Raw genomic sequence first — 24,225 nt, 5'->3', positions numbered from 1 at the left:
AAAAAAATGTATTCCAAGGGCAAACATTCTAAAAGGTCTAAGACTTTGCAAAGTCTTCACCAGGTATGGAAAAGTTCTGGAATGTCTCACTGGAGAGGGCATTCTACCCTTCTTTTTAATAACCACACACTCGGTGGCAATACCAAGGGGTGGGAATTGGGGAGGGCACAGAAAGAGCAAAATATATTTCTAGGTTGGTGAGAAAGAAAAGTAGCAGATGTTAATGACATGAGTTCAGAAATAGGAGGGGGCAAGGGGGTGCTCCCCCCCCCAGCACCCACCTCACCTTTCTAGGCAGAAGAGCCTGGAGAAGGTCCTTCAGTCACGATTTCAAGGTTTGAGCAGGTATATAAAGCCAATAGATAATCTGTGTAAGGCAGCTAGATGATTTCACAATTCAGAAGCAATTTGGTGGATTCAGCCCCTCAGGCAATAAGGGTTAAGAGAAGCATTGCTTACAGCTCTATATCAAACTGCATTATGAGGGAGCATAATATTCAACTCGGATAGCTTTGGATATAATTCCTGTTCCTGAAGCCTTTCAGCTCTTGTGTTCTTATGAGCTGGCACCAAGGAACGTGGGGGAGGGATGAATCAAAGCATTATTAGGCTCTGTGTTTTGCTTAGAAATGTTTTTCTTTCGTGAATTTACTTCCAGGCCTATGTGCGCCTTTTGTTAACATCTGAGTCCTAATAATGGCAATATGGCAATATTTTGTTTTAAATGGAGAGGGAAATGCCAGTGACAAAAGGCAAACCATACAGGCATTGGGTTTTGTGTTTGTTTGTTTATTAATTTGTTTGTTTGCTTGCTCATCAGTAACACTGTGTTAAAGAGCAAACTATGACAAACGAATACATTATTGATACTGTCACAGTGGCCGGAGTGGACTACTTCAGAGTAACGACGCTACGCAGCTCTGCATTTTATTCTTTTATTGGTGCTGCGTATTTACAGTGCTCAAGTCATTGCTATTTACACGGAGCGATGTTGTCAGTCGGTTTCAGAACCTCCTAATGGCTTTTGGCGCGTCTTTCTCCAACACAAAAGCTTTGGCAGACCCATCCTCTTGCCCCTCCTCTTCCTGCGTAATTCTGGAGTTGGGGGGATGGGTCTTCCCCCCTTACTTGCCCCTTCCTGTCCCACCTGGGACCCTGGCTCCTCTACCTTGCCTGAGCCTCGGACACGACTTCCTGCTTCCCCACTGGAATCGGAACTCTCCCTGCTTTCCCCTTTGCTCGGGGACGGGCTTGAACTCAGGAGGGGAGGGACTTCGCGATATCCCCTGTCCCTCACATCCACCCCCCTCCCAAGCTCTCCTTCACCCCTCCCCAGGCCCCCCCCATGTGTCGGTGACGACTGGAAGCCTAAAAACTCGGTGCTCTCCGAGCCCGTTGGTGTGAACACCTCCCCCCAGTCCTGCGAGCCCCCCCCTTCCGCCTGGGAGGACGGGAATCCCAAAAAGTCCGTGGCGTCAGAGCTGGTGGGGGTAAAAATGTTTTGCCAATCTGCTCCTTCCTCTGACTGGGTGGATCTTGGCGACACCCATACCTCATCCTCTGGTTCCTCAAACTCCGCTTCCCAGCGCCATGGTGAGCTGTTCTCCCGTGCCTCCTCCTCCTCCCCCTCCCTTTCCATGTGCCAGGGCTTGGGTCTGTGGGGAAAGAGGGCGTGAAATTCTTCCACCAAGAATTCCTCCTGTATCTGAGTGGCGGGAACCCATTCATTCTGGGACGGTGGAGCATCCTCCCATGCCATGAGGTACTCCAGGCCCCCCACCCCCCACCTTGAATCCAGGATGGCCGTGGCCTCATTGAGTTGCTCCCTGCTTTCCCTCTCCCCCCCTCCCTCGGGGGTTTGTTCGCTGTCTCTGAGCCTGCTGCTTTCCCTGTACGGCGACAGCAGCGATCTATGAAACACTGGATGCACCCTCATGTCCTCTGGCAGTGCCAGCCTGTATGCCACCGGGTTGACCTGTTGCGTGACCGTGAAGGGGCCCAGCCATTTGGGTGCCAGCTTTTTGCACCTCCCTCTGGTGGGAAGGCCCTCCGAGGACAACCACACCTTGTCCCCCACCCTGATGACCTCCCCTTGTCGCCTGTGGCGATCTGCCCCCTTTTTGTACGCTTCCTTGGCCCTCTCCAAGTGTTCTCTGAGCTGCTGGTGCACCGTCTCCAGTTCCTCTGCCCAATCCTCAGCCTGTGGGCCCTCCTCCTCCTCCTCCCTCTCCCTCTCTGGGAAAGATCTGAGGTCGCGCCCGTAATTGGCCTTAAAGGGCGACACCCCTGTGGAGACGTGCACTGCATTGTTGTAGGCAAATTCTGCTAGTGGCAAGCGATCCACCCAGTCCGTTTGCCGCTGGCTGACGTAGCATCTCAGGTACTGCTGCAGAATGGCGTTGACCCTCTCCGCTTGTCCGTTGGTCTGCGGGTGTCTAGCCGTCGACAAGCTGACCTCCACCTGCAGGAGGTTCATGAGCCGCCGCCAGAACCTGGAAACAAATTGGCGGCCACGATCCGAAATAACCCTTAAAGGTAATCCATGCAGTCTGAAAATGTGATCAACAAACAGTTTGGCTGTCTCTTCTGCCGAGACTGCCCTGGCACACGGTATAAAGTGACACATTTTGGACATGAGGTCCACCACCACCAACACTGCAGTCTTACCCCTGGACGAAGGCAGATCTGTGATGAAGTCCATGGACACCACTTCCCACGGCCTGTGTGGTGTGGCTAAGGGCTCCAGCAACCCTGGTGGCGCTGCTCTGACCACCTTCGCCCGCTGGCAGGTGGTACAGCCCCTTACATAGTCTCGAACATCTTCCCTCACCCCTGGCCACCAGAAGTGTCTCATGACTAGGTGAGTGGTCTTGTCCCTTCCAAAATGCCCCGCTGTAGGGTTGTCGTGCATCTGCTTGAGGACCGTACGTCGAAGCTGGGTGGTGGGTAGGTACAGCGCACCCTTGTAGAAAAGCAGCCCTCTGCGTTCTGCAAAGTCTTTTGCCTGCTCCCTCCCCCCTCTCAGTTCTCTGAAGATGCGGTTGGCAAATTCATCCGCTGCCGTCAGTGCTGTGAGTTCTGCCTCGCTCACCACTGCTGCTCCGCAGGACCATGCCGACGGGGGGAAAATGTGCCTTGGGGCTGGTGGCGCCTCCTCCTCCATGTACTCTGGCTTGCGGGAGAGGGCATCCGCCCTGACATTCTGCTCTCCTGGGATGTAGTGTATGGAGAAGTTGAAGTTCGAGAAGAACTCCGCCCACCGTATCTGCCGCTGGTTGAGCACCCTGGCAGTTCTCCAGAACTCCAGGTTCTTGTGGTCTGTGCACACCTGGATGGGGTGCTTGGCGCCCACCAGGAAGTGTCTCCAGTGCTGGAACGCCGCGTGGATCGCAAGAAGTTCCCGATCAAAAACTGTGTAGTTTCGCTCGGGCTGGGTCAACTTCCTGGAGAAGAAGGCACAGGGTCTCCACTCTCTGTTGGCGTCCAGTTGCAACAAAATGGCGCCCACAGCCTTATCAGAAGCATCTGTTTCAATGCGTAGGGGCGCGTCCTGAACCACGTGGAACAGGTTCTGGTCTGAGGCGAACACCCTCTTGAGGCTTTCGAACGCTGCTTGCGCCTCTGGTGTCCACCTGAACTTCTGCTTGCCTCTCAGGCAGTCAGTGATGGGAGCCGTAACTCGAGAGAAGTTCTTGATGAACTTCCTGTAGAAGTTGGCAAAGCCTAGTAGGCGTTGGGCATCTTTGCGCGTCCTGGGGCTGTGCCAGTCCAGGATGGTCTGCACCTTGTCCTTGTCCATTGCCAGCCCCTTGTCTGACAGCTTGTAGCCCAGGAAGTCCACCTCCTTGGTGTGAAACTTGCACTTCTCCAGCTTCACATACAGGTGGTTCTCCTTCAGGCGCTGTAACACCTCCCTGACGTCCTTCACGTGCTGCACTGGGTCGTTGGAGTAAATAAGGATGTCATCCAGAAAGACCAAGCATTTCCTGAAGAGTAGGGACCCCAGGACGTGGTGCATGAAGGCCTGGAAGCATGCTGAGCCCCCTTGCAACCCGAAGGGCATCACCAGATATTCAAAAGAGCCCAGAGGCGTGAACATCGTGGTTTTCCACTCATCGCCTTCCCGGATCCTGATCAAGTTGTACGCCCCCCTCAGGTCTAGCTTGGTGAAAATCTTGCCTCTGCGTGCCGCTGTCAGGAGATCATCCACTCTGGGCATGGGGAAAGCCACTGGCTCCGTCACCGAATTCAGCCGTCTAAAATCCACCACAAGACGGCGCTGTTGCGTGTCTTTCTTGTCCACCCAGAAGACCGGGCTGCCCCCTGCTGCCTTGCTTTCTCTGATGAACCCCCGCTTGAGGTTCTTGTCGATAAAAGCGCGCAGATCCTCCAGTTCCTGGTCTGACATGGCGTACAGCTTGGCTGGGGGTATAGTTGCCCCAGGCACCAGGTTGATCTGGCAGTCAAAAGGCCTGTGTGGGGGCAGGTGGTCGGACTCCGCTTCACTGAAGACCTCCTGCAGGTCCCAGTATGGTTTGGGTATCGCCTCACCCCCTTTGACGTGCATGGTGGCCACCGTGGCTATCGGAGGCCCCTCCCCTGGTTGGTGCTGCATGCAATGTTCCAGGCAAAAGTCCGATCCAAAAGTGATGCATCTCTGATGCCAACTTATGGAGGGGTCGTGGCGCGCCAGCCAGCTCATGCCCAAAACGATTGGGGGGTCTGAGATGGTGGTGACGTTGAATGCCAGTGTCTCTGAGTGCCTTCCAACCGTCATTCTCATGGGGGGGGTTTGATGAGTGATGGCCCCTCCCAGCAGCTCTCTGCCGTCAATGGTTGCCACGTGCAGAGGAAAATCCAGCTGCAGAAGCTGGATCTGGTGCTCTTCTGCAAAGTTTCTCGAGAAGAAGTTGGCTGAGGCACCACTGTCAATTAGGGCGAGGACCGTCAATGGATAGCCATTTGGGAGCGTGAGCGTCACTTCTAGAACCACTCCTGCTCTGGGAGGGGTGGGCTGGCTCTGCTCCTCTCTGTGCGGGTGGGTGGGCTGGGGCTGTTGTCTGCTGACTGTGCCTGGCTGCCGCCCCTTGTCTCCTGCAGCCAGGCTTTCCCGTTTCCCTGCTGTGGTGCTGCGTCAGTGGGGGAGGGCACAACCGTTCCCGCCTTTCCTTGCCACTCCCTGCGATGTGGGCAGTCTCTGACGAGATGCTGGGGGGAGTTGCAGAGAAAGCAATTCCCACCCCTTCCCTCCTTGCGTCTTGGCGCCGCTGGGGTTTGAAAAGCCCGCGCGCGCGCGCTATCAATCTGCATGGGTTCCTGGTCCTGACTGGCCCCAGGCGTGGCTTGAAAGGGTTGTTGAGGGAGTGGCTTCTCCTGCGACCGTGGGAACCAAGCCCGCTTTGCGCGCGTTGCTTGCTTGTCGCTCCATCTGGATTCCTGCCTCACCCCCACCGCCAGAGCCGCTTTGCTCAGTTGATCCATATTACTGGGCTTTGGACCTCTCGAGAGCTCATCCTTCACCTCCTCATGCAACCCCAAGTAAAACGCCGCTTGCATTGGGGCAGACTCCAGATCCCACCCCAATCTGTGCACCAGCATGGTGAATTTCGCCCAATACGCGCGAACTGTCATATTTCCTTGGCGTAAATTATGAAGTTCCTCCTTAGTCTGGTCCATATGACTATCGGACGAATACATCGTTTTCAAACCTTCTAGAAATAGTTTGACATTCTTCATGCAAGGATTCCTTGTTGCAATTAACGGTCTTAGCCACTCCCTGGCCGCCCCTGTAAGGTGCTCCACAATAAACGCTACTCTGTGCTCATCATCAGGGAACTCATCGTGGTGCAGCTCAAGAGCATACACAATCTCAGTCTCAAAGCCCTGAAACTCCTTCGGGTCTCCATTGAACTTGCTTACTAGGGTCCCGGCTCTCCTTCCTGGCAGCACTTGGACTTGGGGTGCCCCTCCCGCCTTGTTTTTCTCTGCATCCAGCTTGTTTTGGAGGTCTACCGCCACCGCCCTTAAATGCTGCTCTTTTTCCTGGAGCTCTCTCACCTGTTCCGCAAGTTGTAGCCGGTCGTCCTGGACCTTCTTAGTCTCCTCTTTAGCTGCCTTCAATTCTCCCTGCGCCTGCAGCGACAGCTGTTGCAGTTCTAGCTGGGCTTGCTCAGCGATCTGCCGCCACTTCTCCGCCTCTGACACGCTCATCCCGGCAACTCCAAAGTAGCCCAAAAATGATTAGGAGGTTGCTGTCACAGTGGCCGGAGTGGACTACTTCAGAGTAACGACGCTACGCAGCTCTGCATTTTATTCTTTTATTGGTGCTGCGTATTTACAGTGCTCAAGTCATTGCTATTTACACGGAGCGATGTTGTCAGTCGGTTTCAGAACCTCCTAATGGCTTTTGGCGCGTCTTTCTCCAACACAAAAGCTTTGGCAGACCCATCCTCTTGCCCCTCCTCTTCCTGCGTAATTCTGGAGTTGGGGGGATGGGTCTTCCCCCCTTACTTGCCCCTTCCTGTCCCACCTGGGACCCTGGCTCCTCTACCTTGCCTGAGCCTCGGACACGACTTCCTGCTTCCCCACTGGAATCGGAACTCTCCCTGCTTTCCCCTTTGCTCGGGGACGGGCTTGAACTCAGGAGGGGAGGGACTTCGCGATATCCCCTGTCCCTCACAGATACTGTCGTGGAAATGCCTCTTGGGCAATAGCAGCTACCAAAGCAGTATTATGGAAAGCACTAAAATAAAAATATATAATGAAGTCTCACCCCAAACCTTAAAACATCCTATGAAATATTCTGTGTAGCCAACTAACTCATAATAATTGAAATCACTGGGCTTTATGATTGTATTCAACTGAGTGTTACTTAGGTCTGTTAATTTCAGTGAGCGAACCCCCGGAACAGCACACAAAGGAATTTCATCTGGCATCGAACAACTTTGAATTCCACTCAAAGGGTCTACTTTGAGTAAAAGTTAGTTGACTTACTATATGTAAATTTGTAATGTAAGTACTCTTGTGCTGATACTTAAACGCTTTTAGATTTATACAGTACTAGTAAGATATGGCCCTGTATAGTTATGACAACAGAAGTGTAGTTTTGCTAATGGTTTAGAAAAGCAGTATCAGCATTTTGGCCTTTCCCTAATGGAGGGCGAAACTGTGGCTCAGCTGAATCAGTTTAAAAGCCATTTTTTCAAAAACCAGGTGTTTCTGCTAATGCATTCTCTCCCCTTTTTTGATAGTTTGCAGGGGGGGGATTTATGCTATTTTAATTCAGTGGTGCTTCAAACAGAGGAGATATCATCAGCTGATACGCATGGGTCATGTTAACACTTCAGTTACTGGGAACGTTGAATGAAAAAAACGGGATCAGCTCTTGGAGAGGAAATGCTGCTGGAGACGCAGCTGGGATATGTATATAAATAAGAGGCTGAAGGGTATCAGGGAGGAGGAAGTTGGATACAGAGCTGTAAATGGATGGGGGACCCAAGCAGTGAAGGGTGCTCATTCATGGGAGGCATTTACGAGGTCATAAATTATGTCTTGGGCTATTACTGAGTATGTTTGTTTGATGGTCCTAATATAGTGGTGGTATTTGGAAGCTCTTTTATTGATTTAGTTTGGCCCATTAAAAAAAGGCCTTTTATTTCCTGGCTGCTTCTCCACAGCTTCAGAATAAGAATGGCTTGAAAAGCACACAAAATAATTAAGAAGAGGCATGCATGGGCTCCGGTGCTTCCCATCTGCCACTGCTTTCCCCCGTCTACCCCAATACTTATTTTGCTCAGCCTGGCCCTTTTACTCTCTCTCCATTTTCTCCTCCAACTTCTACCATTTGCCATTGTAAGAGGAGGAGGAGGAGGACGAAGAATGAGTGTCCTGTATATGAGAGGTCTATTCTTCTCCCCCACAGCCTTGCTTGTAACCAACAGCTTGCAAAGTCAGGTCTCTTGTAATGGTAAGGGTGCCAAAGAAAAACAAGTGGCCTTTTTAGCTCCTTAGGTTGACTGAGTCTTGCTGAAAAGAAACTTGACAGAACCAGCAGAATTCTATATTTGGAGTTCTAGATTTTTAATCGCTTAGGTTCTAATCCAATTTAGTACCACTATTGGCATGGAAAATGGGTGGTGGTGGTTTTCTTTTTAAATGTGGTGCCTGAAAATGTTCTAACAGTTTAAAGGTGAGGGGTTGTTTACCATGGCAGCTAGTAGTATTTTTATATTATTTTATTCAAATGCATGTATTAGTGAAAACAACATACACAAATGCATTATATTAGAGGAAATTGCTATGCAAAAATGAGTATAGTAAGCAAAATTTCATACCAAAAATTGTGTCTATTAGGAGAAATTCCCACCAAAATGCTGATGAATAAAATATATTTGCAATGAAGTAAGTAGACTCCAGAGCATTGCATATCATACTGCAAAGGTTCTGAAGATGTCCAGGTTTCTATTGTTCCTGAAAACTGAAAAATCACTTTAGGTGTAAGTGCAGAATTGAATGCATTCCTTTTCATAGTGCTTGATGTCAAAGCAAATCCTTCACCACAAATAATTATTGAACTAGATATATATTTAGGAACATTTCATAATATTCAATATTTTATATTCATCTGCTTAATTGTTTGACTAGGAAGAAAGGATGAAGATGAGATGACTACGTTGTAGAAGGACCCATAGATTCTTTTGAGACTTTCCATTACAAGAGCCAGAAATATTTTGCATAATTCATCTTATTTCCTTCCCCCCACTTTGTTTCTAGTCAATTGCTTTCCCGATATTAATTTACACCCTTTGCATTGAATACATGTAATAGCAGTTTTGCTGCCTGAGTTCCCACAATACCAGCAAATGATCTTATTTCAGGGGTAGCTAAGTTCTTTTCACCATCATCATAGAACTATCATTGATTTATCAGAAGCAGAAGCAGCTGCATGCCCCTTGGGAAAGTTCACAGCTGTCTGCAGCTGCTGTGGTAAATTTCTCTCATAAGGATCCAACGCGAGAAAGGAAAGAAACTTCAGGAAATAATGTTAACTCTGTGTTTTGTGCATGGCTGTAGTGATGAAAAGCATTACAGGCAACTGATTAAAATATTGGTCTCCTTCCCTCTCCCCCCCCCCCCGGCCACTGCAATTTTCACTTCATTCATTACAGTAATATATTCCAACAAATGATCAAACTGCACCATACATAGAAATGAATACCGTATTAGTATTTAGATCTTCCCTGAATAAGTGATATTTCTCTTCAATCATAGTTTTAATTAAAGAGCAGAGGCAATTTGTGTTGAGCGTCCAAAATGATAAATAAAATCTCATTGTTTCAGTAGACAATCCGATTGTAAGATTAAGCATTCCTCATTTGTCCATATTTCATAGCAGGTCCTGTCTCATTGCTCATACTGTTTACATACGTAACATAGTCGTACCAAGTTGTTGTTTTTTAAACCTTAGATACATTTATTTTATACCTATAGCTCTGCTAGTCACTAGCTGCATACCCCAGTTGCTACATTATTTTACTAGTGCAATAGCCTGTCTAACCTCGGTGGCCAAAGGTTTTCCGCTCAATTCTCTTGCGTATCATAGGTGCTTTTCCCACTACCGTCCTGACAAAGAAAGAGGGTTGGATCCCAGCACTCGGAGCAAATGTAACTGGAGCTTGATCCAAGATACCAGGAAGTTGGAAATGCTGGTAGAAGTGGACCAAGAATAGTTCACAGCCTAAAATCAAAAAGCTGCTCATTATAGCTAACGAATGAAGATGTTAATTCAGGTAAGCCTGGAGATTTCCCTCTTCAGCCCTTTCTTAAAATAATAATAATAATAATAATAAATAATGATAAATAAATAAATATATATTTTTATTTATACCCGCCCTCCCCAGTCAAAACCAAGCTCAGGGCGGCTAACACCAATAAAATTACAATAAGACATAAAAGAAAAGAAAAGAATTAATTAAAATACAGATTAAAATACATCATTAAAATTTAAAATACAGCCTCATTTTAAGTAGCCCATAAATCAAAACCATGAGGGAGGAAAACACGGGGGTCAGACTGAATCAAACCCAAAGGCCAGGCGGAACAGCTCTGTCTTGCAGGCCCTGCAGAAAAATGGCAAATCCCGCAGGGCCCTGGTCTCCTGTGAAAGAGCGTTCCACCAAGTTGGGGCCAGTACTGAAAAGGCCCCTGGCCCTAGTCGAGGCCAATCTAACCACCTTATGGCTCGGAATCTCCAGAATGTTATTTGTGGACCTTAAGGTCCTCCGTGGGACATACCATAGATAACAGGTTCATCCAAATGGGGATTAATGCTCCGCATGCATGCATTCCCCCCCCCCGAGTCTACATAACTTGCCAGTTCATATTCCCCCCACCCAACTGAATCTGTAAGTACCTTTTGTGGGAGGGGGAATCTGGTAATATTATTTAAAAATTTATTACCTGTTGCCATTGTCCCATTTGTGATATCTCAATAACCCCCATCCAGAAGCAGCCATTTTTGTTGTGTGTTCTGTTTCCAGTTCTTGGTTGTTAAGGAAAAATATAACTACTTTAACACCATGATTTTTGAGGAAGGGCAGTAGCTCAGTACTAAAGCATCTGCTTTGCATTAAGAAAATTCCAGGTTCAATCTTCATCATTTCCAGGTATAGCTGGGAAGAGATTCTGATCGGAAATTCTTGAGAGCCGCTGCCAATCAGTGCAGTCAATTTTGAGCTAGAATTGGTTTGATTCAGTATAAGGAGCTCCCTATCCATAGTTAATGTACGAAAGAGTAATCTGTAGCCCTCCAAGATGTTATTGAACTCCCAACTTCTATCAGCCCAGCCAGCATGACCATTGGTCAAGAATAGAGAGAGTTGTGGTACAACAACATCTAGAGGGCCATAGGTTCCCCATCCCTAGTCTAATGCTGAATATTTCATTAATCACCTCCAAAACAGATGTCAACACCTTTGAAGTTCTACAGCAAGCATATTTTGAAATTCAGCAGTTTCCAGACATTAATGGAACACAGACCACTTTCAAAAGGGATCTATAGGTGGACAAAAAACATTGCTGCTGTTTCACAAAAAGAACGCGAGATTGGTGATTTCTTTTTTAAGCTTCTCTTTTTCCTAATTACTTTGCCTAGTGTTGTCACTGGAATGGCAACAAGATGTCAGTCTTTCCTCTTTGTATTTTTATAGGGGGAATCTTACGATTAATTATCTGTTAATGTGCAGCCATATTGCATGGTTTCCCTTTCTGGTAGATGGGCATAATTTTAGTTTCATGAATATTTAATTTCCAAAGTCTTCCATTATGCTGACATCTAGTGACTTGGCATATTATTTGACATGCTTTTTAATCAGATTTGGCATGTCAGAAAAGTGTTTTTATTACGATTCCCTTGTGTTTTGAGAGCTTAGCAATTTCATTTAGCTAAATGAAATATTCTGCATAATTCAAACTATATCTAGGGATTTCTTATTACTCGGTCATGACAACATGGTAAAATGATTGGTTTTTGTCATTTTCCTAGCCATATTACTTTAAATGCATGTGAAAGTCGCAAGTATGGAGGAGGGGGGAGGCATGATTGGAAATCTAATTAAGAAATGAAAATAACAGCGTGAAAGACCACTAAGCCTGTCAGTTATTTCATCTTCTTAAATGAGGCACATTCATGGTATGACAGGCAGTTCAAGATGTCCAACAACTGAAATACTTACTAGAAATGTGCATATTTATTCTACTATTCATTGCATTTCCCCCCATATGTAGTCATTAACAAGTGGTGTGGGTGAATACAGCTAGAGGGACAGTAATCAATGGTGCATCTAAGGCTCTGTTGCATTGCCACCGTTGGCTTCAATGGGAGGAAGGACATAAAATAAATTTAATAAACAATAAGCAATTTATTTGTCCCTTTCATAAAAAAGGAAAACAAATGTTTAAAAGCCTATTTTCAATAAGTATGCACTTGGAATCTTTAATCAGTGGCCTACTAGGCTCCAGTTTTGAACCCTTCCTTCAAATGCCTATCCAGAATAAGCAAAAGCAATAGGATTTCATGCATGCTTCGTGTGGGCAGTGGGTGCAATAGGTGGGAACCCTCAATTCATCTTGGAGGAACTTGTGAGGGGTAATACTGAAATGAATGTGGAGGACATACAATATTGCTATTAGGTTAATCAGACCTTGCTTTTCAATGAAACATCAGATTCTTATAAGCTTTCCAATATTTTGCTGGCTATCATCGCTGCAAGTCTTAACAATGGCTATCATTCTGTTGAGGTTTACATCAGCTACAAATTGCTTCATGCAAATTACAAGAGGCATGCACATCAAAGCAAGGAATAAAATAAAGGCCTAGGATTGAGGATTTGTTGTTGTTTAGTCATGTCCGACTCTTTGTGAGCCCATGGACCAGAGCATGCCAGGCACTCCTGTCTTGCACTGCCTCCCGCAGTTTGATCAGGATTGAGGATACTATACTCTAATTTGGTTTCTGGGTTGACACTTTTTCAGTTGAGCTCCATGTATTCTTGTGTCCACATCACAACACCTCTATATTCAACCAAATTATCAAAGCTATTTCAGGGCTACAGTTGGGCTATTTCAGGGCTCCATACTAGTTTGCGTGATCAGGACATGTGTTCAAGAGTCTACAAGATTAGCTGAACGTATGAAAAACCATTGAGAGTTTTATTGCTTTCAAGTTTCAGCTCTGCTAGGGGGAAGACAATTGTAATTTGCATGACACTTCCTCATGCAACCACCTCTGCACCTGATGTTGCAGGAAAAGGCATCACTGGTATTGGCTTTAGAGCTACAGCAGGGTGGTTGTGTGAATCTGCTCCATCCACTGAGTTTGCTCTTGGTTTGTTACTATCAATATCTGGAAAAAAAAATATTTGGGCTGAAAAGGCTGAGAGTCATCTTGGGCAAGACTTTTATTGCTACCTGGGGCTCCATGAACTTTCCAGTACAGTCGTACCTCAGAAGTCAAACGCCTTGCAAGTAAAACGTTTTGGCTCTCGGACGCCGCAAACCCGGAAGTCCGATGCGGGTTCCGCTTGGCTGCAGGAGCTTCCTCCAGTTCATCGGAAGCCACGCCTTGGTTTCCGAATGTTTTGGAAGTTGAACAGACTTCCAGAACGTATTCTGTTCGATTTCCAATGTATGACTGTAATTGTTCCTAAACAGCATACTTCTTTGAGAGGCAAGGTAGCCCCCATGGGCGTACCCAGGATCAAAACTAGGGGGGGCAAGGGGAGGGGCCAAGGCACGGAAGGGGAGGGGCCACAAAGTGGGCGGGAATGGTGAACTCGCACTCCGCCGGGCTGTGCCCCTCCCTAGAAGCAGGGCTGGTGGGCGGAGGCGGAGCCCAGCCCAGCGGAGCGCGAGTTCAGCGTTCCCGCCCGCCGCGCCGCGCTCTCTGGTTCCCCGCCGCGCTTGGCCTTGCCTGAGGGCGCGACGGGGAGCTGGAGGGAGGGCGCAGCACGGCGGGCGGGAACGGCGAACTCGCGCTCCGCCGGGCTGTGCCCCTCCCTAGAAGCAGGGCTGGTGGGCGGAGGCGGAGCCCAGCCCAGCGGAGCGCGAGTTCAGCGTTCCCGCGCGCCGCGCTCTCTGGTTCCCCGCTGCGCTTGGCCTTGCCTGAGGGCACGCCGGGGAGCTGGAGGGAGGGTGCGGCGCGGCGAGAATGGCGAACTCGCGCTCCGCCGGGCTGTGCTCCGCCTCTGCCCACCAGCCCTGCTTCTAGAGTAGGGCAGCTGCCCTAACTTGCCCCGTGGTGGGTACGCCCTTGGTAGCCCCTGCTGCTGTTGTTGTTTAGTCGTTTAGCCGTGTCCGACTCTTCGTGACCCCATGGACCAGAGTATGCCAGGCACTCCTGTCTTGCACTGCCTCCCGCAGTTTGGTCAAACTCATGTTCGTAGCTTCGAGAACACTGTCCAACCATCTCATTCTCTGTCGTCCCCTTCTCCTTGTGCCCTCAATCTTTCCCAACATCTTTTCCAGGGAGTCTTCTCTTCTCATGAGGTGGCCCCTGCTAGATACAGGCAAAATCTCCAGTTCCCAGAACTGGGAGCTACTCGTCAGCAGTGTGTCTGCCTCAGGAGAATTCAGCTCCACTTTATTGTTCCTCATCTGGGCCACTTCTATGTCCATATGGATATATTCAATAACGCTTAGTTGAATTAAAGGTTATTCTGGGTCTGGATTCATAGTAATTCACTGTACCTACGTGACGTAAGATGTGCTTTTGATAGGTAATATTTCATTTTTATGTTATTAACTGCAATAAGATGGATCCAAAACAGCTGATGTTCTGCAGTCTTCAAGATCACGTCAGCTGCTCTGGCACATTAAACCTCGAGCTACATTTGAGAATAAAGTGCTGCACTACCTTGATGCAGTTTGACCTTAAAAAAAAAGAGAAAAACTAGCTCTGCTTTGCCTCAAGCAATAAATGTTTTTTAAAACCTTCATAAGATTTATGTGTTATTTCCCTTTTGCCATTTATTGGATCGTACAAGTAGCATTACATGTACTGAATGTACATACAGTGCTGGCCTTGTAGAATTACCTGGTTTTACTCATTTTTAGAATAAATATTGAAGCAGGATTTTAAAGGAGTAAAAGGGCCCACAATCTTCTATCAGTCAGGCAGCACAGGCCATTTCCTCTAGGCCATAGCTCTTCATTTTTATATAGTTAATATGTTGTTATAATGAGTAGGAACATGACAAAATTTTATCATGGACATTGTCAGTCTCAATCTGTTCGAAACTCATTTGGGGAAAACAAAAGGGCCTCCACTGAGTTTGTGAGTGAGTTGCCATTTAATAAGTGTGGCAAACATAATTACTGCATTGGGATGCGTCATCTGGGAATTGTATTGACTGTGTCGTTGTGTCAGACTTGTGCAGTTGGGGGGGATCCTGCAAAATTAATGTATATGGCACTCAACTCATCTGTTTCATATTAAGGGTGCATTCAGTTGTCTGAAGTTACACTTGGAAGAACTTTGGCTGATTTCCTGTGACCCTTGCTGGATACAGCCAATGGTCCACCTGATACAACATTCTGTCTATACAAGTGGCTAGCCAAAATGCCCCTGGGAAACACTCAAGTAGGGCATGATGGCGAATAGCCATCGTCTATTTATCTGTAGCATCTGGTGGCTCTCCATCAGCCTCTGGCAGTCTTTGAAGGAAAATGTAGGATGGTCCAGATATGGTCAAGTAGCCGCCACTGCATGGGTTTAATCAAATACAAGTGCTGCCAGACAGCATAAAATCAGAATGGGCTATGTACAGAAAGGTTTGGTTTTTTAAAAACCATTCCTTTCATTGGAAGACACACAGGTATCTTTCCAGCACTATCTGGAAGGATATTTAATTTAATAGTATACTATATGGCTCTTTGGTGAAATATTATTGATAGCAGAGGGACTGATTAGCCTTTAAACCACATGTTTATATCATTTTAATATTTTTATCATTTAGGTGCTCTAATGCACGGCAGATCATTGCACCAATATGATCACTGCACAGCAGGCATTCCGTATCCTCAGAATCATTTTGCATTTTCTTGAAATTAGTCTCCTTGCTTTGAAGAAGCAAAGTGAGCCCCCAGTCACCCAAAGATTTATTCATCCGCTATCATCACACAAATCCCACTTCAAACTCTTGCTCTGTCATTCATAATACAAGTTCTCAATTCCCGAAGCCCAGTCTCTGTTCAAAGGCCAAATCTGTTTTAAAACAGAGAGTAGCCGAAAGATTTATCCACACTCAGCTGACAATCTGTGAGATTTTCTTCTTGCTCTTTTGTTTTGCTCTTGATGGCTTGAAGCAGACTTTCCATACCCAGAAAATGGATGTTCCAGATGTTTGCTTTCACATCCAGTCACTTAGAAAGTATAAAGCCAGTTGATGCATTCCATTGTTAAATCTACGCTATTGGATAATAATTAAAAAATCATATTCTTTTGCTGCCAATTTAATAATGATGACTGGTACTGAGGAAGGGGACGCACTAAAATATACTAGCGATTTCCTGTCATCCGTTCTCACCCCTAGTTAGATTGCTTTGAAAGGAGGAGGAGGCAAAAGTCCAGAGCTGTACATGAGAGGAGTGTCTTTGTGATACTATTCATTCTGTGTTCTGACAGAGAAGGCATTGTTTGCTCACTGTAATAGGCTTGGCAGCCAAATAAGGTAGGGATCTGTGCTGCGCATACAGATTCAGAAAGTAGCAGAGCGGGCAAGAATCTGAAAATTCCAAGAACCAGATCACTGGGAAGGACTTCATAGCATGCTGCACATATAGCTTGTTTGGTATTGCCCTTGCATGGCAATCTGTACAGTTCTGAATGAAGAAGCATGTAAGAATAAAGGTAATTTTTAAAAATTGTTTTGCTTTTATAGTGATTAATTAAATCTGCTAATAAGCCATCACCTTAACACAGAAATTTAAACATTGAACATCTGCAGCCTTATTTTGACTCTGAGGATCATTTAAGTTCAGCGCTGGTGCCTCCCCACTGTGCTTATGTCGACTGGATTAACATTTAATGAGAGAACTTGTGTGAAGAAGAAAAGGCCATTTAGGCTGCTTTAGCTGTTGCATTCTAGCCAGCAGCTAATGTTTATATGCAGTGTGGTTTGGGGATCTTGCTAATAGGAATGCATTTCTGTCAACCACTAGATGAGGTTAAATAGCTTTGCACGCTTATATAGTTCCATGCCTCTTGGTCACTTCTTGTAGCAAAAGCTGCTGTGAACAATATTGTGAAGCTAATCTTATTTCCACATCATACAACAAAATGGAAAAAGCATGCATTACTAAATATTATGAAGCAATATTTATTAAAGCATTTTGAGTAATGGATTGCAAACTGTGTCAAAGCTGACATTTAAGTAGTAATTCATGTGTTTGCCCTGGTCACCTCAGCGATTATTCCTTCATAACATCTATCTCCTTTATTTTGTCTCATTTCTTTCTTTCTTTTTAAAAAAGGAAAAGCACGGATGTTTCACACATGCAGAAACAGGCACACTTTTGAGTGCTTATCAGTCTTCTGGCTGTTTTAATTGCTGCTGTGCTCTGAAAAATATTCAGGGTTCAACAGCCATTATTAGTGAACTATAAACGAGAGGGGGTTTTTTCCCTTGAGAAGTAATCTAAAAATATCTAATCTTTTGAGGAGGGAGCTGGATGGCTTTGCTTGTTTAACTTCTCCCAAGGTTTTGGTGTTTTGTTTTGTTTTGTTTTGTGGGAGGCTGAAAATGGAACATTTTAGAAACCATGCTCACAATTTACCTAAAGGGAGGCAGAAAGGGAGGTAGCTCCCAGTTGAGCACCGAGGCTTTTATTCCAGAGAATCCTGCCCATGCTTTCTGTGGATCTGCTCACAAGTTCTGATCTTGTGGGGCTTTTGCTACTTTTTTACTCCTGAGGTGTCTTAATCCCCAGGGAGCAACTGCTCTAAGAAGCAACACACACCCTGTGTTGTGTATGTGACTCTGGAAACATGCTGCATGACAACAGCAGCTCTTGCCTATCTCATTTAAAAACTGCTATCTGATTAAGAACAGCAGCAAGCTGACCAGCTGCATTTCAACTGTCATTGTTGGTGAACAAGTAAAGATGTTTCCTGGCCTAAATCAATCGGTTCAGATCTGTGTTATGGGCTGCTTAGAGATTACTTTGTGCCAGAAGACATTTAAAGCCTATTTACATGTTACCTTTGTAGTATTACATGAGATTTGTGTTGTTGTTTTTTGAATTCACCTAAATGCAAAAGCCTCCCGTTCTCACAGTGGCCAACCAGATGCCATGGGGAAGCCTGCAAGCTGGAGATGAGTTGCAGCAGTATTTCCCCAGCAACTGGTGTTCAGAGGCAATACAGTGGAGGCAGAACATAGCCATCGTGGCTAATAGCCATTGATAGCCTTGCCCTCCATGAATTTGTCTGATCCTCTTTAAAAGCCAACCAAGTTAGCAGCCATCACTGCCGTCTGTGGGAGCAAGCTTATTTTATCTGTCCTGAATCTGCCAACATTCAGCTTCAGTTGGATGTACACTAGTTCTAGTGTTACAAAAGAGGGAGAAAAACGTTTTGCACCATTTCATCATGTCACTTCTTAGCTTGCCTTTTCTCTAAACTAAAGAGTTCCAAATTCTGTGATGTTTCCTCATAGGAGAGTTGATCTGTTCCCTTGATTATTTTCGTTGCCCTTTTCTGAAGCTTTTCCAACTTGTTTGATGTGACCAGAACTATACAAAGTATTCCAAATGTGGTCACACCATAGATTTGTATAATGGCGTTCTGATACCGGCAGTTTTATTTTCAATTCCTTTCCTACTGATCTTTAGGAACATGCCCTTTTCACAGCTGGGTCTACATCTTCATCAAGCTATCTGGTACAACCCCAAGGTCTTTTTCCAGGTCAGTCACCAACAATTCATACCCCCATGGATATATATGTGAAAGTAAGAATTTTTGTTCCAGCATGCATCACTTTAGAAGGCTGAGTTAGAGGTATTAAATGCACTGGCTTTATTCCATTCCCACCTGTGAATTTCAGAGCAGCAAATTCTAAATTATATTAATTTCAGTCCCCTAATAGCTCTCAAAATAGGGGAGGGGTATTATGGGGCATATACACAGAAACATATGGTTTCTAAGCTATCTGAATTGTGTCTAATACAGCACCTGCATTTTGAATTAAAGCAAGAGCTTGTTGCCTTTTGAGAGCTGGTAAAGGTGAAATAGGAACCTCACCAAGACTTAATTGCCTTTGCATTCATATGGGGAGAAGTGATCAAAATATACTAATGTAAGTTGAGAGTAGCTGTACACATGCCCTAGATACATGTTCAGCTAGTCAGTTTCTAGTAGACTCACTAAGCGCACATCTGATTATCTGAGATTACAAAACCACTTCCTTCTTGTATCTTTCTCTCCATGTTAACTTGAAATGTAACTTCCCTGTGCTTAAGAAGATTTAGAAATGTGAGTTGTTAAGATGCTATGTGTTTTCCATGTAAGCTCTTGTGCCCTAAGGGTGAGGTGTCCTGGAAATACCCCGAATGCCTGATTAAACATTCCCATAGATATGCTGCTTTATTTATTAAAACACATGGGCCGCAATCGGCATACAGCTGTTTCCACAGAAGCCCAACTGAACTTAATGTAATTGATTCAAGGGCAACAGTAGGAGGGATTGCAAGCCATATGACCTACAATATATATTTTAGCTGTTAACAGTTGAACTACGCATGTCCTGATATCCAAAATAATTGGAAGAATTGGGCGTGCAAGTTGTGATGTAAAAGCAGAAATATATTATATGCAGCAGAGGCGGAATTCCAAAATCCTTGTTTGCTACTCAATACTAAAGTGGTGGGGGGAGCAATCAACTGCAGGGGGGGGGGGTCAGCAGGACATTTAGGGGATAAAAGACCATTGGGGTAGTGGTGTCATCACCCAAGATGGATGCCTAATTTGATCTTGCCCCTTAACCCAGATAATTCTCCGACACACAACCACTCATTTTTATGTCTACATTTGAACTCCCCCCTAACATCGAGTGGAATATGACCCAGAGCCCTCGTGGATTAAGAAACACTATCATTTAATACATATTTTGACACCAGACACTAACTTCTAACACTGGTGACAGCCACGAAGGGCCCACAATTTAGTTCTTAAACCATTTGGCCAAAAAATATGTTTGAAGAAGCTAGTGCAGCAACAGCCCAACAAATTCCTATGAACTCTCAAATGGCATTACTTTCCATTTTTAGTGGAGAAGGACTTGAATTAACTCATAGGGATCTGCTTCTGTTTCTAATTACAGCTGTAAGATTGACTGTTGCCAAGTTCTGGGAAACCCCAACTTCCAAGTGTTTGAAAACTGGTACCAAAAATTGGTTCTTGGCACTAATGGGACAGTTGACTGCACAAAGAACAGTACAAATATATAATGCTCAGACAGACAATTTTAATGATGTTTGGTATAGTTTTATGGTATATAGAGAGCCACAAAGGAACACAATTACCAATCTCCCTCCACACATGGATTTTTATGGCAGGGCACTGAGATAAGATATTCTTCAGAACTGGTATCATCATGTCAAAGACAGAGTCTTGAAAAACAGACCTTTCCTCGGATGCGTATTTCCCTTGTTGTTGTATTTGTTTTGTTACATATAAATATCAATAAAACACATATCATAAAAAGGCTATCAGGAACCTGGGTCAAGGTTAAGCTTGCTGCCTCCCACCTACTGTTCCGCTCTGATGACTTCCAAATAGGTAAAGGACCCCTGACAGTTAAGTCCAGTTGCGAACGACTATGGGGTTGTGGCGCTCATATCGCTTTACTGGCCAAGGGAGTCAACATTTGTCCACAGACAGTTTTTCCGGGTCATGTGGCCAGCATGACTAAGCCGCTTCTGGCAAAACCAGAGCAGCACATGGAAACACCATTTACCTTCCCGTCGGAGCGGTAACTATTTACTTGCACTTGGGCGTGCTTTCGAACTGCTAGGTGGGCAGGAGCTGGGACCGAGCAATGGGAGCTCACCCCGTTGCGGAGATTCGAACCGCCAACCTTCTGATCGGCAAGCCCTAGGCTCCGTGGTTTAACCCACAGCGCCACCCGTGACTTCCAAATACCACACTACTATTTGCAAAGTAACATGTAGCTACACCTTAATCTTCTGCTTTGAAGTTACCAGGATGCCTTTCTCATCACAGGGTCTGCTTAATTTTACCCTGCTTCCACATCATCTTTGTATTTAAGGTGCAACTGAGGTGGAAAGGGTCAAACCCTCTTGATCCTATTTCATTCATAAAATTGTTCCAATACATTGATTCAATTTGGTCAACCAAATGCATATATACGTTTCTTTACTACTTTTTGGTAAAAGGCATAGTTGTTTTTAAATGTGTTATGTTTAATCTAATTGCTGGATCTGCCACATTCATATATGCTACATTAAATGCAGAGTTTGATGAATGATGCTTTCTGAGGTTATAAAATAGTGGGCATTTCCTTGTGAAATTAGTGGTTTACCCTGATGTATCAGGTGCAAAATGCATGTCTCTGGCATTTTTTAGGCTAGGAAGCACATGGTATTTGCCCATCGTCCAAGTTCCCTTTTAAAAAATGCATGCATCTTGCTGCTTCCTCACTGAAACTGCATGACATCAGCTAGTGCAGGGGTTAGCAACCTTTTTCAGCTGTGGGCCGGTACACCGTCCCTCAGACTATGTGGTGGGCCGGACTATATTTTTGGGGGGGGAAATATGAACAAATTCCTATGCCCCACAAATAACCCAGAGATGCATTTTAAATAAAAGCACACATTCTACTCATGTAAAAACACCAGGCAGGCCCCACAAATAACCCAGAAATGCATTTTAAATAAAAGGGCACATTCTACTCATGTAAAAACATGCTGATTCCCAGACCATCCACGGATTTAGAAAGACATTGGGTCGCATCTGGCCCCCGGGCCTTAGGTTCCACATCATAGAATCACAGAATTGGAAGGGACCCTGAGGGTCATCTAGTCCAACCCTCTGCAATGCAGGAATCCTGCCCCAACCACCAATGTTCTGGTTAACACCCAGCGCAAGTATATAATATCTGTTCCGTTACTTTTCTTGCATGCTCACATGAAATGATGTTGTACTGCGACTAGTATTGTCCATTCAATATTTCCTAATGAGTAATTAGCTAATGCAGGCACCCCCAAACTGTGGCCTTCCAGATGTTTTGGCCTACAACAGGACCAGTGGTTGGGGAAGATAGGAACTGTAGTCCAAAACATCTGGAGGGCCAAAGTTTGGGGATGCCTGAGCTAATGCAAACTCTACACTCAAGATGCGCTGATGACCACTCCTTTAGCTTTACAAAAGAGTAGATAAAAACTCAGCTAAATAAACGGAGTGGGATCTCTGGGTCAGCCTTGTGAAAAGTCTGTGAACATTATTACCTGCAAAAGTGTTTCTTAGCCTCCTGAGCAGTGGAGCAGAGCTGGCCATACCATGAAGTAGAGTGAGGAGAGCTATAATGCAACAGGTCCTGCTCCCTCTAAGCTAACCCTCAAGTGCAATGGAAATCTCTCTTCCATTACCTGTGTCGAGGTAAGATTCAGGTGGCAGTCTAGACACTTTTGTTCATGGAGCTATCTTGTACTTTACCTCAGACAGCAAAATGTCTTGGGCCGACCATGCTGTAGAACAGGCATCCCCAATCTTCGGCCCTCCAGATGTTTTGGACTACAATTCCCATCTTCCCAGACCAATGGTCCTGTTAGCTAGGGATCATGGGAGTTGTAGGCCAAAACATCTGGAGGGCCGCAGTTTGGGGATGCCTGCTGTAGAAAGACAAAGAGCTCTTTCCTCCCTGCATTTCTATTCTGGATGTGGAGGAAGGTTCTTATCTCCCCTGGAAACCAGCTTGTTTTCTGGTCAGGTATATCCATCTGTCTTCTGCAATCCTACTCATTCACTCATATGGAATTCCATGCACTCACCTGCATGCAGTCCCTTTTTGCCTATGGGTACCAGGCGAACGGCTACATCCAAGCGGCTCTGTGTGCAAAAACAATGTAATTTTGATTTATAGAGAAGGACAAATCTGTCGGTTACAGTTTCTCAGTTTCCCATACTTTCCACATTTGCCACATCCTCTTGAAAATTCGTTTTGTACACAATTCTCATAATATGCACATTTGGATGCAGTTTTGCATTTTGAAAGCAATTGACCTATGCACCTGCCATTTGCATAGAATGCCACTTCTATGCAATATTTCCCTAAACATTTCCATACAGTAGCATTGTCTGTTGCTATTGTGACATCACTCTATTTTTTTGCTATTAAAAAGAAAAAGAAAATAACTAAAAATCACAGGTGATGTTTTTGTGTTTCATCAATTGCTACATTTAAAGGACTCCTTGCATAGGACTAACGTTCTTTTGTCCATTGATAGGCTCTGCTGATCTTTCCTTCTGGCTGCTGCTTGGGAAGGTTCCCTAACCTTCAAAGAGTTCTATTTTGGAAATGTCCCAGTTGCCTGGATCCCATCTGTATTGCACAGTTTCTCACTTGCTTCTCTCTCTTCCACTTTGATGGATCTTTAAATTCTCAGCAGTGTTAATTGATTCTCCAGGTTTTCTGTCCTTTCGTTTCCAAATATGTTGCTCCATCTTATTATTACAGTCTTGAAAGCAGGAGAACTCAAAACAAATAGCTTCCTGAAAATACTCTTTTGCTGTTCCTTTGACATTGTCCTCTAATGCTGGTATATTTCGGCGCTAGGCAAACTGCAAGGCAACAGCATTAAATAATGTTTTGAGCTGCACTCATCATTCTTTTCCCCTCTGTCCTCCAGCCAGTTGGCATGCTAGAATCTCTTCATTTGCAGAAAGAAGCATGGTTCAGATAGTGTAGTTTTCCTCCAAGTCCCCTGTTACCTGATCACCCACTTTGGCAGATTGTAAAGAACATTAAATATACTGTGGAATGTCTGCATTTTTCCCTTTCCCAATTTTCCTACTTAACTTCATTCCGAGTCATAAGAGCTGTTAAGTCAATTCTCCTATACCACTTTTAAAGCAATTAACTTACAAAATGTTAGTGCTAAAATACACTCCCCCAAGACTCCAGTGATTTGTTTAAACAGGGGTTGCAAAGCTTTCATTTATTTAAACCATGCTTGCTCTGCCTAGTTTTCAGTGTCGTATTGGTGTAGCTCGAAGTGTTCATAGAGGATAATCAAATGAGAGATAAAAGACATGCCACTCTTAGCAACTTGGAAGATAATAATTAAATAAATACATATTCCAAATGTATGTTAAGAACAAGAACTTTAAGGTGTTTGCTATTAATCTACTTGTTCCAAAGATATTAAACTTACAAAGAAAGCCTATGAATGTTTACTTGAAAGTCCCACTGTGTTCAGTGAGGCGTACTCTCTAGTAAATGTGCTTAGAGTTTTATTATTAGGGTGTTCTTGTTTGGCTGTGTGATTCCATTATACTTTAATGGAATTGCACCTCAGTTGTTGAAACTTATCCAGAGGTTACTGGAATATCTCTATCATCTGGTTAGAATTTCGTTACAAAAGAGCAGAAATGGACAAGCCTGTCAGTTTTCCACTCTTAAGTTCAATTGTCCACAGCAGTTTGTAATTTTT

At 45.1% G+C, this 24,225-nt stretch overlaps 1 protein-coding gene across 21 annotated transcripts in view; it reads left to right on the top strand.

Annotated features, from left to right (window-relative positions):
* The window catches only part of PAG1 (phosphoprotein membrane anchor with glycosphingolipid microdomains 1), a 109,790-nt gene that overhangs the window by 47,010 nt on the left and 38,555 nt on the right, over positions 1 to 24,225 (top strand). For 5 of the 21 annotated variants that reach the window (XM_035126036.3, XM_088675647.1, XM_088675646.1 and 2 more), the window contains exons 1-2: positions 16,161 to 16,405; positions 18,388 to 18,460. The exons of 5 other annotated variants lie outside the window; for them this stretch is intronic. The gene's annotated coding sequence lies outside the window, so the exon portion shown is untranslated. Of the gene's footprint in view, positions 1 to 9,601; positions 9,789 to 16,160; positions 16,406 to 18,387; positions 18,461 to 24,225 lie in introns of those variants that run through there. 11 more of the 21 variants (XM_088675652.1, XM_088675658.1, XM_088675648.1 and 8 more) reach the window with 4 other exon arrangements.

Source organism: Zootoca vivipara, chromosome 8 (assembly GCF_965207765.1).
Source record: "Zootoca vivipara chromosome 8, rZooViv2.hap1.1, whole genome shotgun sequence".
Taxonomy (NCBI): domain Eukaryota; kingdom Metazoa; phylum Chordata; class Lepidosauria; order Squamata; family Lacertidae; genus Zootoca; species Zootoca vivipara.
The sequence above is the reverse complement of the archived record's forward strand: the minus strand, read 5'-3'. Positions and strand labels throughout refer to the sequence as shown.